The following is a 14,135-nucleotide window of genomic DNA, read 5'->3' as shown; positions in this document are numbered from 1 at the left end:
CTCGGATCCACGAACCTGTGTCGCGGTGTGAGTGTGAGAAGGCAGAATCGCGACACACCCCTTATTTGAAGTTAACATTATACAATACGTAGACCTGGATAAATTCTTTAAAATTGGGCAATCCCAGCGTTATGGTCGTGACAATTGCAGTAAAAACTTGAAATGTAAATTCTCAAATACCAATTGAAACTGTTTATATATCCATACTCCCTTAATAAAGAAGTCCAGACATTAGAAAAATACTAGTCTACAGACACATGCGTTTTATATTTTAATATGAGGGAAATATAAATCCGTAACGGACGTGATACAAAAAAAATCTTTAACTTTTAGGTGGCAAAATATCTTTTAGTAATTCTGTGAATTTCACTGTGCAAACCAAAAGTTATACCCACCGGATGAAGAACATATCACAGAACATATCATATTCATTTTGTTTTTTGTGTTCACATTTATGAGGAAAAAACAATGTTACGGACGTGTCAGTTCTCCGTTTCGCACGTGAGCGCTCTGAAAGCGGCACCAAAATACTGCTTTAAAACATTCACAGAGACCTCAAAAGCCCTTCTTTAAAGTGAATTTCGTTTTGTATTAATTGTATCTTAATTTTAATCAATATTTCATTCATGTTTCATGGATTTAATAAATAAGTAGGCTAAATATAGCAGAAAATAGATCAGGACACGGAGGCGCGGGCGCGTGAACTGGTTAAACTCATGAACCGAAACTCAGGTCTGTACTTGCCTCACAGACCTGAGATGTATATATATATATATATATATATATAGAAAACTTGAAATGTGTACTTTTAAGCAGAACAATTCAAAACGAAAGAAAACAGACTGTTTTCTGCATGTAATCCGTATGAAATGTGCATTTCTCTCTGGCGCGTTCACTGCAAAGATCGCGCATCAGCATTAATTAAAATGTCTCCTTGTTATATTTTACATATTCATAATCATTACTTTTGCCGGTTCTTTGTGACAGATTTATTGGTAGCGCCACAGTTGCATGTTACATGATCGCGTCAGCACCGAAAACATGGAGATTTTTTTCAATCCCTGTTTGGCAAGGGGAAAACTGATCAGAAAATGTAACGAAAATGTAACGAAACGTTGTAGAAATGTAGTGGAGTAGAAAGTATAATAATTGCTGCAAAAAGTAACGAAGTAAAAGTCAAAAGTATGCACTATTGATTCTACTTAAGTAAAGTACAGATACGTGAAAAATGTACTTAAGTAAAGTAACGAAGTATTTTTACTTCGTTACATTCCACCACTGCAAACATCAGTATATATATTGGTCTCACCGAGCCGGACAACTTTCTAATTTACAGTCATTAGCTCCGAGCAAAAGGAAGTCAGATATTTTGGTTTGAATGTGGATTTTTTGGATATTTCAGACTCTGAGTTTTTAGCTACTCTTCCAAGCTGGCTTATTTTATTCACACCAAACTTTTTCAAAATGATGAAAATACATTAAAGATGCTAAATTGTGAACGGATATTAAACATCTCAAACGGTTTTGCTATAGTGAGGGACTAAAGTAAAGTACAAAAATGAAACACTAAAAGCCTCATCTTCTAAAAATGTAATTATACACCATTTATTTCTATATAAAAGTATACAAATATCACAACCAAACCCATTTTATTCTTTTTTTTTTTTTCAATTTAATAATTATTTATAAGTTTAAAAATAGTAATTGTACTATTTAGTCCCATAAAAGTCAAGTCATACATAGGGCTATACTGCCCTCTTGTGTTCAAAATCAGGTAGGCCTATTGTATCTACATAAAAATATACTAGGTATGTGACGGTGAGAATATTTTACCACCGGTTAATCGACGTGTGACACCGCTGTGGGCTTTTGAATCGCCAACTTAAAAACAAAAGTAAAATATGTTCGTCCGCACTGACATTGATAGTGGTTGAGCGGGCGTTTCAAATTAATTCCTATTGAAGTAGGAATTAACTGAAAAACGTTCGCTCTGTTCTGCTCGTTCCTCGTCGTGGATGCGCACCATTATGAATTCCCGTGCAGCCATGAGCATTTTAGTTTAATTTTAAAATTAGCGCCTTTCGGGGGGTGGATTGCTTTAAATTATTTTACAAAAGCACAATGTTGTGTTTTATTGCGACTGTACACAAATATAAGTTAACACTTTGCAGTTTGAATGTTGTCCTGTATAATGACGGAGTATGTTTTTATGTGTCCACTGTTCCATCGCGCCCACGCCACACACACACACACACACACACACACACACGCACGCACGCACGCACACACACACACACACACACACGGTTTACTATCTTTGTGGGGACTCTCCATATAGACTTAATGGTTTTTATACTTTACAAACTGTATATTCTATCTCCTCACACTAACGCTAACCCTAAACCTACCCATCACAGAAAACTTTCTGCATTTTTACATTTCTAAAAAAACTCATTCTGTATGATTTGTAAGCTTGTTTACCCATGTGGACCTCTATTTAGGTCCCCACTGTGACACGAGTCCCCATGAGTCTGTGTGCATTCAGGTTGAAGTCCCCACCGGGATAGAAAAACATGAACACACATACACACACACACACACACATTCCAGCATTGCAATCTTGACATCGCAGCCTGATCATTATAGCCTTAATAAAATATAATAATAAAATAGTCAACCTAACATATAAAAATAACACTGCTCTAAATAGTCAGTAGTACAATTCGTACATTCACAGTAAGCACCGCTCCACTGTGATGTTTCCAAGCACATTTTTACGCATGTGAAGAGGATGATTTTTTCCATCAATATTGGAACACGAGTGAAGAACAAAGCCTATAATAAAGAATAGTTTAGCATCCAAATACATGGCAAATGTTGAAACATTTTGATTCTAATGAGAGGGTTACGTGAACCCAACACTGCTTACTTTCATTTTTATTTTTACATTAAATTTAAAGGATTTGTTGTGGAATATTTTGAGTGTATCGTAAAATCAGAATAAGGTAAGTCAAGTAATATTTTCTGTCTTTTATATATTTATATATGTGTGTGTATATATATATGGGTCAATGACGTATAAGGATTTTCAACAGGCCAATTTTAAAATACGAAAATTAACAATATATTTAGGGCCCAAGCCCTGAAAGGGCGAAGGCCCTATTGTTTCCGGTAGGATTATTAGGGCCCAAGCCCTGAAAGGGCCGAAGGCCCTATTGTTTTCGGTAGGATTATTAGGGCCCAAGCCCTGAAAGGGCGAAGGCCCTATTGTTTCCGGTAGGATTATTTATTATTAGGGCCCAAGCCCTGAAAGGGCGAAGAGCCCTATTGTTTTCGGTAGGATTATTAGGGCCCAAGCCCTGAAAGGGCGAAGGCCCTATTGTTTTCGGTAGGATTATTTATTATTAGGGCCCAAGCCCTGAAAGGGCGAAGGCCCTATTGTTTCCGGTAGGATTATTAGGGCCCAAGCCCTGAAAGGGCGAAGGCCCTATTGTTTTCGGTAGGATTATTATTATTAGGGCCCAAGCCCTGAAAGGGCGAAGGCCCTATTGTTTTCGGTAGGATTATTATTATTATTATTATTATTATTATTATTTTGTCAACCTTTCGGCCACTTTTGGGGCCCTTAACATGCTCGAAAACTCTTGAAACTTTGCACACAGGTCAGAACCCGCGGCCATCAGGGCCGGGCTGAGGCTGGTACCCGGGCGTGGCAGGGGGGCTCAACAGCGCCCCCTGGAACGGGATCCGAACACGTGTCCATAAATCAAACACGCTTGCATGTAATAATATGAAACTCGGTACACATGTAGATCTCATCGGGCCGAACAACTTTCGTGCTCTAAGTTTTACGCCAGCCCAACAGGAAGTCGGCTATTTAGGGTTGTTTGGAAACGCATGCTGTGGAATTTAATGTACTCCTCCTAGGGAATTCATCGATTCGCCTCCAAACTCGGTGTGCATGAAGTCAAGACATTGAGGATGCTAAATTGCGGACGGATTTTTGATATCTCGAACGGTTTGGCCGTGGCGAGGAAACGAATTTATGGCGAAAAAATGAAACAGGAAGTGTGTTATAACTTCTGCATACATTAACTGATCTTGATGAAACTTCAGCAGTGTGTTCGTTGTAAGAGGCCGATCGCACAGATGTGACTATTGTGAGTCAAAGTTATAGCGCCACCAACAGGCAGCAGGAAGTACATCACTATTAAAATGCTTTGAAATCACTGTCTTATTTTTACCAGATTTGCTTCAAACTTTATGTGTACAATGTAGACACACGGCAGATGTAAACCTGTGAAAGGATTATTGATATCTTAGATACTGTTGCCGTGGCAACGCATCAAACTTTAATATTCTTTTTTTATGCTTTTGAGACTCTTAACATACTTGAAATTGCATGAAATTCGACAGACACATCACATTTATTATCCAGTAGACATGTGCAAAGTTTCAGAAATGGGCGTGGTGAGGGGCTCAGTAGTGCCACCTTTAGTCATAAGTGGGGGGGTTAGTTTTATCAACAGCAACAAAACTTGGTATGTGTATTGTTCTCATCAAGACGGACAACTTTCTAATTTACATGAACCATCTCCGACCAACAGGAAGAGAGATATTTTGGTTTGAATGTGGATTTTCTGAAGAATTTTCTCTCCCTCTCTCTGTGTCTCTGTGTGTGTGAGGGGAGGGGGGGATTTGACTATTGCTTTTATATTGTTAATCAAGGTTTCAGGGGCTTTTGGGGTCCCTAACGTGCTCAAAAACTCTTGAAACTTTGCACACAAGTCAGAACCCCCTGCCATCAGGGACAGGCTAAAGCTGGTACCCGGGCGTGGCAGGGGGGCTCAACAGCGCCCCCTTGAACGGGGTCCCAAAACTTGGTCCATAGATCAAACACGCTTGCATGAATTAATATGAAACTCGGTACACATATAGATCTCATCGGGCCGAACAACTTTCCCCAGCCCAACAGGAAGTCGGCTATTATGGGTTGTTTGGAAAACGCTTGCTGTGGAATGCGAAGTACTCCTCCTAGAGAATTCATCCAATCCCCACCAAACTCGGTGTGCATGAAGTCAAGACATTGAGGATTCTAAATTGCGGACGGATTTTTGATATCTCGAACGGTTTGGCCGTGGCGAGGAAACAAATTTATGGCGAGAAAAGAGAAACACGAAGTGGTATAACTTCTGCATACATTAACTGATCTTGATGAAACTTCAGCAGTGTGTTCGTGGTAAGAGGCCGATCAGATGGATGTAACTATTGTGAGTCACAGTTTTTGCGCCACCAACTGGCAGCAGGAAGTGTGTCACTTTCAACATGCTTTTGACAAAAGTGGGGGGGGGGTTAGTTTTAACTACAGTAAAAAAAAATTGTTTCTATATTGTTCTCATCAAGCCGGACAACTTTCTAATTTACATTCATCAGCTCCGGCCATCAGGAAGTCAGATATTTTGGTCTGAATGTGGATTTTTTTGCAAAATCAGCCTCTGAATTTTTAGCCACTCCTCTTAAACTATTTATTTTATTCCCACCAAACTTTTTCAACATGATGAAAATACATTAAATATGCTAAATTGTGAATGGATAATAAATATCTCAAACGGTTTTGCTATGGCAAGGGATTAAAGTAATGTCCAAAAAGGAAACACTTAAAATCTTCTAAAAATGTAATTATATACCACTTATTTCTATATAAAAGTATACAAATATCACAACTAAACCCATTTTATTCTGTTTTTGCAATTCAAGAAGAATGAAAAAACAGGCTATTTAGTGCTATTTGGTTAAACAAAAAAGCAAACATAGGGCTATACTGCCCTCTTGTGTCCAAAAGGACATCAAAATAGTATATAAAACTTTTTACCAGGTAGGCCAATATTGTATTTAAATGTACATTTATTAGGTATGTGTCTGAGGATATTTTCCCACCGGTTAATCGACGTGTAACACCGCTGGGGGCTTTTGAATTGCCAACTTAAAAACGAAAGTAAAATATGTTTGTCCGCACTGACATTGATAGTGGTTGAGCGAGCGTTTCAAATGAATTCCTATGGAAGTAGGAATTAACTGAAAAACGTTCACTCTGTTCTGCTCGTTCCTCACCGTGGATGCGCACCGTTTTAAATCGCTAATATGAGCATTTTAGTTTAATTTTAAAATTAGCACCTTTTGGGGGGAGGATTGCTTGAAATTATTTTACAAAAGCACAATGTTGTGTTTTATTGCGACTGTACACAAATATAAGTTAACACTTTGCAGTTTGAACGTCGTCCTGTATAATGACGGAGTATGTTTTTATGTGTCCACTGTTCAATCGCACCCACACCACACACACACACACACACACACACGGTTTACTATCTTTGTTGGGACTCTCCATAGACTTAATGGTTTTATACTGTACAACCTGTATATTCTATCTCCTCACACTAACCCTAGCCCTAAACCTACCTATCACTGAAAACTTTCTGCATTTTTACTTTTCCAAAAAAACTCATTCTGTATGATTTATAAGCTTGTTTACCCATGGGGACCTCTATTTAGGTCCCCACTGTGACACGAGTCCCCATGAGTCTGTGTGCATTCAGGTTGAAGTCCCCACCGGGATAGAAAAACATGAACACACACACACACACACATTCCAGCATTGTAATCTTGACATCGCAGCCTGTTCATTATAGCCTACCTAACATATAAAAATTACACTGCTCTAAATAGTCAGTAGTACAATTCATACATTCACAGTAAGCACCGCTCCACTGTGATGTTTCCAAGCACATTTTTGCGCTTGTGAAGAGGATGATTTTTTCCGTCGATATTGGAACATGAGTGAAGAACAAAGCCTATAATAAAGAATAGTTTAGCATCCAAATACATTGCAAATGTTGAAACATTTTGATTCTAATGAGAGGGTTACGTGAGCCCAACACTGCTTTCTTTCATTTTTATTTTTACATTAAATTTAAAGGATTTGTTCTGGAATATTTTGAGTGTATCATAAAATCAGAATAAGGTAAGTCAAGTAATATTTTTGGTCTTTTATATATATATATATATATATATATATATATATATATATATATATATATATATATATATATATATATATATATATATATATATATATATATATATATATAAATATAGCTGCGAGCAGCGATGAAGGGCCAAAGCCGGCGGTACCGCCACCCCGGTGCCTTTAGGTAACTAAAGGCACCGGGGTTGCGGTGCCACCGGCTTGGGCCCGTAATCGCTGCTCGCAGCTATATTTATTATTATTATTATTATTATTATTATTTTGTCAACCTTTCGGCCACTTTTGGGGCCCTTAACATGCTCGAAAACTCTTGAAATTTTGCACACAGGTCAGAACCCGCGGCCATCAGGGCCGGACTGAAGCTGGTACCCGGGCGTGGCAGGGGGGCTCGACAGCGCCCCCTGGAATGGGATTCGAACACTTGTCCATAAATCAGACACGCTTGCATGTAATAATATGAAACTCGGTACACATATAGATCTCATCGGGCCGAACAACTTTCGTGCTCTAAGTTTTACGCCAGCCCAACAGGAAGTCGGCTATTTAGGGTTGTTTGGAAACGCATGCTGTGGAATTTAATGTACTCCTCCTAGGGAATTCATCGATTCGCCTCCAAACTCGGTGTGCATGAAGTCAAGACATTGAGGATGCTAAATTGTGGACGGATTTTTGATATCTCGAACGGTTTGGCCGTGGCGAGGAAACAAATTTATGGCGAAAAAATGAAACAGGAAGTGTGTTATAACTTCTGCATACATTAACTGATCTTGATGAAACTTCAGCAGTGTGTTCTTTGTAAGAGGCCGATCACATGGATGTGACTATTGTGAGTCAAAGTTATAGCGCCACCAACAGGCAGCAGGAAGTACATCACTTTCAAAATGCTTTGAAATCAGTGTCTTATTTTTACCCGATTTGCTTCAAACTTTATATGTACAATGTAGACACACGGCAGATGTAAACCTGTGAAAGGATTATTGATATCTTAGATACTGTTGCCGTGGCAACGCATCAAACTTTAATATTATTTTTTGATGCTTTTGAGACTCTTAACATACTTGAAATTGCATGAAACTCAACAGACACATCACATTTATTAGCCCGTAGACATGTGCAAAGTTTCAGAAACGGGCGTGGTGGAATGGCTCAGTAGCGCCACCTTTAGTCAAAAATGGGGGCTTAGTTTTTCCTAGAATCACAAAACTTGCTATGTGTATTGTTCTCATCAAGACGGACAACTTTCTAATTTACATGAACCATCTCTGACCAACAGGAAGAGAGATATTTTGGTTTGAATGTGGATTTTCTGAAGAATTTTCTCTCCCTCTCTCTGTGTCTGTGTGTGTGTGAGGGGAGGGGGGATTTGACTATTGCTTTTATATTGTTAATCAAGGTTTCAGGGGCTTTTGGGGTCCTTAACATGCTCAAAAACTCTTGAAACTTTGCACACAGGTCAGAACCCACGGCCATCAGGGCCGGGCTGAAGCTGGTACCCGGGCGTGGCTGGGGGGCTCAACAGCGCCCCCTTGAACGGGGTTCTAAAACTTGATCCATATATCAAACACGCTCGCATGAATTAATATGAAACTCGGTACACATATAGATCTCATCGGGCCGAACAACTTTACCCCAGTCAAGTTTTACGCCAGCCCAACAGGAAGTCGGCTATTATGGGTTGTTTGGAAAACGCTTGCTGTGGAATGTGAAATACTCCTCCTAGAAAATTCACCGTGTCCCCTTCAAACTCGGTGTGCATGTAGTCAAGACATTGAGGATGCTAAATTGCGGACGGATTTTTGATATCTCGAACGGTTTGGCCGTGGCGAGGAATCGAATTTATGGCGAGAAAAGAGAAACACGGAAGTGGAATAACTTCTGCATACATTAACTGATCTTGATGAAACTTCAGCAGTGTGTTCGTGGTAAGAGGCCGATCAGATGGATGTAGCTATTGTGAGTCAAAGTTATAGCGCCACCAACTGGCAGCAGGAAGTGTGTCACTTTCAACATGCTTTTGACAAAAGTGGGGGGGTTAGTTTTAACTACAGTAAAGAAAAAATAGTTTGTATATTGTTCTCATCAAGCCGGACAACTTTCTAATTTACATTCAATAGCTCTGGCCATCAGGAAGTCAGATATTTTGGTCTGAATGTGGATTTTTTTGCAAAATCAGCCTCTGAATTTTTAGCCACTCCTCTTAAACTATTTATTTTATTCGTACCAAACTTTTTCAACATGATGAAACTACATTAAATATGCTAAATTGTGAATGGATAATAAATATCTCAAACGGTTTTGCTATGGCGAGGGATTAAATATATCCAAAAAGGAAACACTAAAAATCTTCTAAAAATGTAATTATATACCATTTATTTCTATATAAAAGTATACAAATATCACAACTAAACCCATTTTATTCTGTTTTTGCAATTCAAGAAGAATGAAAAAGTTAAAACAGGCTATTTAGTGCTATTTGGTTCAACAAAAAAGCAAACATAGGGCTATACTGCCCTCTTGTGTCCAAAAGGACATCAAAATAGTATATAAAACTTTTTACCAGGTAGGCCAATATTGTATTTAAATATACATGTATTAGGTATGTGTCTGAGGATATTTTCCCACCGGTTAATCGACGTGTGACACGAGTGGGTGCTTTTAAATCGCTAATATAATAGTGTAAGAAAAATAATGATAATGTTGCACACACAAATCACACACATGTGGGAAAGAATGATGCTTTTAAACAACACTAAACCGCCATTAGGTGTCGCCAGGCATCCATCTTAATAAGCGAGTCATTGATTCATTCGTTCAAACGATTTGTTCGAATGAGTCGATCATGATTAAGACAGATGTTTATGGATTGATCATTCAATCTTTGAGTCAACCGATTCGTTAAAAATGCTGAATCGTTCAGTTATGAGAAAACACGTGATGCGTGATGGTTCTGCCGTGATCTTTGTTTAACTATTTTTGCTGCTGAAACAGAACAAAAACAGTCAACATTGCATCTAAAATGTAAGTGACTTAATTGTAACTGTTTATTAACCTGTTGTATGAAATCTAGGGGTGGGAGAAAAAATTTATTCTTAGATGCATCGCGATGCGGACGTGGACGATTCTGAATCGATTCACAAATGTCAAAAAATCGATTCTCTAAACAAATATTTTTCTAATAACGTAATATTGACGGAAGGCAAAAGGCGGAACTCTAAGCGGACGTGCGTGCAGTCTGTGGCGCGCACATAACAGAGAAGTTTCTTCTGCTCACCAAGGCTGCATTTATTTGATTAAAAATACAAACAAAAACAGTAATATTGTAAAATATTATTCCAATTTAAAACAGTTTAAAATATATTAAAATAGAAAGCAGCTGTTATTTATTCCTGTGATCAAAGCTGAGTTTTCAGCATCATTACTCCAGTCGTCACTGTCACATGATCCTTCAGAAATTATTCTAATATGATGATTGATACTCAAGAAACATTCATTATTATTTTAAATGTCGAAAACAGTTGTGTACAGTCTTTGATGAATAGAAAGTTCAAAAGAACAGCATTTATCTGAAATCTAAAGCTTTTGTAACGTTAAACACTACCGCTCAAAAGTTTTGGGTTAGTAATAATTAAAATTTTATTTTTGGGGGAAATAAATAAAATAAATCAGTACTTTTATTTATGAAGGATGAGTTAAACTGATCAACAGTTACAGTAAAGACATTTATAATGTTAAAAATATATATATTTGAAATATATGCTGTTCTTTTGAACTTTACATTCATCAAAGCATTTTGAAAAAAAAATCTGTACACAACTGTTTTCAACATTGAAAATAATAATGAATATTTATTGAGCATCAATCATCATATTAGTATGATTTCTGAAGGATCATGTGACACTGAAGACTGGAGTAAGGATGCTGAAAACTCAACTTTGATCACAGAAATGAATTACTATGTAAAATATTTAAAAATTGAAAACAGCTGTTTTAAATTGGAATAATATTTCACAATATTACTGTTTTTGTTTGTATTTTTAATCAATAAATGCAGCCTTGGTGAGCAGAAGACACTTCTCCTAAAAACATAAAAAATCTTACTGACCCCAAACTTTTGAACAATAATATATATATATATATATATATATATATATATATATATATATATATATATATATATATATATACATATATATGTATGTGTGTGTATGTATGTGTATGTATATATATATATATATATATATATATATATATATATATATATATATATATATATATATATATATATATATATATATATATATATATAAATATAGCTGCGAGCAGCGATTACGGGCCCAAGCCGGCGGTACCGCCACCCCGGTGCCTTTTGGTAACTAAAGGCACCGGGGTTGCGGTACCACCGGCTTGGGCCCGTAATCGCTGCTCGCAGCTATATTTATTATTATTCTTATTTTTCTGTCAACCTTTCGGGCACTTTTGAGACCCTTAACGTGCTCGAAAACTCTTGAAACTTTGCACACGGGTCAGAACCCGCGGCCATCAGGGCCGGGCTGAAGCTGGTACCCGGGCGTGGCAGGGGGGCTCGACAGCGCCCCCTTGAACGGGGTCCGAAAACTTGGTCCATAAATCAGACACGCTTGCATGTAATAATATGAAACTCGGTACACATATAGATCTCATCGGGCCGAACAACTTTCGTACTTTTACTTTTTACGCCAGCCCAACAGGAAGTCGGCTATTATGGGTTGTTTTGAAACGCATGCTGTGGAATTTAATGTACTCCTCCTAGAGAATTCATCCAATCGCCTCCAAACTCGGTCAGCATGAAGTCAAGACATTGAGGATGCTAAATTGCGGACAGATTTTTGATATCTCGAACGGTTTGGCCGTGGCAAGGAAACGAATTAATGGCGAATAAGGGACACAGGAAGTGTGTTATAACTTCAGCATACATTATCTGATCTTGATGAAACTTCAGCAGTGTGTTCGTTGTGAGAGGCCGAACACAAGGATGTGACTATTGTGAGTCAAAGTTATAGCGCCACCAACTGGCAGCAGGAAGTGTGTCACTTTCAAAATGCTTTGAAATCACTCTCTTATTTTTACCCGATTTGCTTCAAACTTAATGTGTATAATGTAGACACACGGCAGATGTAGACCTGTGAAAGGATTATTGATATCTTAGATACTGTTGCCATGGCAACGCATCAAACTTTAATATTCTTTTTTGATGCTTTTGAGACTCTTAACATACTTGAAATTGCATGAAACTCGACAGACACATCACACTTATTATCCAGTAGACATGGGCAAAGTTTCAGAAACGGGCGTGGTGAGGGGCTCAGTAGCGCCACCTTTAGTCAAAAATGGGGGCTTAGTTTTACCTAGAATCACAAAACTTGGTATGTATATTGTTCTTATCGAGCCCGACAACTTTCTAATTTACACTTATTAGCTCAAAGCAACAGAAAGTCAGATATTTTGGTTTGAATGTGATTTTTTGGAGAATTTTCTCTCTCTGTCTGTCTCTGAGTGTGTGAGGGGTGGGGGTGATTTGTCAGTTGAGTGAGATTTACTTTTTCATTTGTTTTTCAAGGTTTCTGGGGCTTTTGGGTCCCTAAACGTGCTCGAAAACTCTTGAAACTTTGCACACAGGTCAGAACCCGCGGCCATCAGGGCGGGGCTGAATCTGGTAGCCGGGCGTGGCAGGGGGGCTCAACAGCGCCCCCTTGAACGGGGTTCTAAAACTTGGTCCATATATCAAACAAGCTTGCATGAATTAATTTGAAACTCGGTACACATATAGATCTCATCGGGCCGAACAACTTTCGTGCTCTAAGTTTTACGCCAGCCCAACAGGAAGTCGGCTATTTAGGGTTGTTTGGAAACGCTTGCTGTGGAATTTAATGTACTCCTCTTAGGAAATACATCGATTCGCCTCCAAACTCGGTCAGCGTGAAGTCAAGACATTGATGATGCTAAATTGCGGACGGATTTTTGATATCTCGAACGGTTTGGCTGTGGCGAGGAAACGAATTAATGGCGAGAAAAGAGAAAAACGAAGTGTTATAACTAATGCATACATTAACTGATCTTGATGAAACTTCAGCAGTTTGTTCATGGTAAGAGGCCGATCAGATGGATGTAACTATTGTGTGTCAAAGTTATAGCGCCACCAACTGGCAGCAGGAAATGTGTCACTTTCAAAATGCTTTTGACAAAAGTTGGGGGGGTTGTTTTACCTACAGTAGCACAACTCAGTACGTATGTTGATCTCATCAACCCGGACAACTTTCTAATTGAAAGTCATTAGCTCCGACCATCAGGAAGTCAGATATTTTGGTTTGAATGTGGATTTTTTGCAAAATCAGCCTCCAAAAGGCACTAAAAGCCTCAAATCTTCTAAAAATGTAATTTTATACCATTTATTTCTATATAAAAGTATACAAATATCACAACTAAACCCATTTTATTCTGTTTTTAAAAAGAATTTTATTCTAATTTTATTCTAAATTTTAAAACAGTAAAGTAAAAAAAAAAATCAAGTCATACATAGGGCTATACTGCCCTCTTGTGTCCAAAAGGACATCAAAATAATATATAAAACTTTTTACCAGCTAGGCCAATAATGTATTTAAATATACATTTATTAGGTATGTGTCTGAGGATATTTTCCCACCGGTTAATCGACGTGTGTGACACGAGCGGGTGCTTTTGTATCGCTAATATAAAAGTGAAAGAAAAATACGGACGTCCGCACGGACATTTATAATGGTGCACACACAAATCACACACACGTTGGAAAGAATTATGCTTTTAAACAACACTAAACCGCCATTAGATGTCGCCAAGTGACCGTCTTAATGAGCGAGTCATTGATTCATTAGTTAAAAATGATTCGTAATCCATAACATCCAGATCCATAAACATGGATCCATAAACATCCAATCCATAAACATAAGCAGATGTTTATGGATTGATCATTCAATCTTTGAGTCAACCAATTCGTTCAAAATGCTGAATCATTCAGTTATGAGAAAACACGTTCCTGTGAGATGCGTTCTTCTGTGATCTTTGTTTAACTATTTCC

This window comes from Scardinius erythrophthalmus, assembly GCF_964197995.2.
Source record: "Scardinius erythrophthalmus genome assembly, chromosome: 10".
Classification (NCBI taxonomy): Eukaryota; Metazoa; Chordata; class Actinopteri; order Cypriniformes; family Leuciscidae; genus Scardinius; species Scardinius erythrophthalmus.
This window is presented reverse-complemented; position numbering follows the sequence as displayed.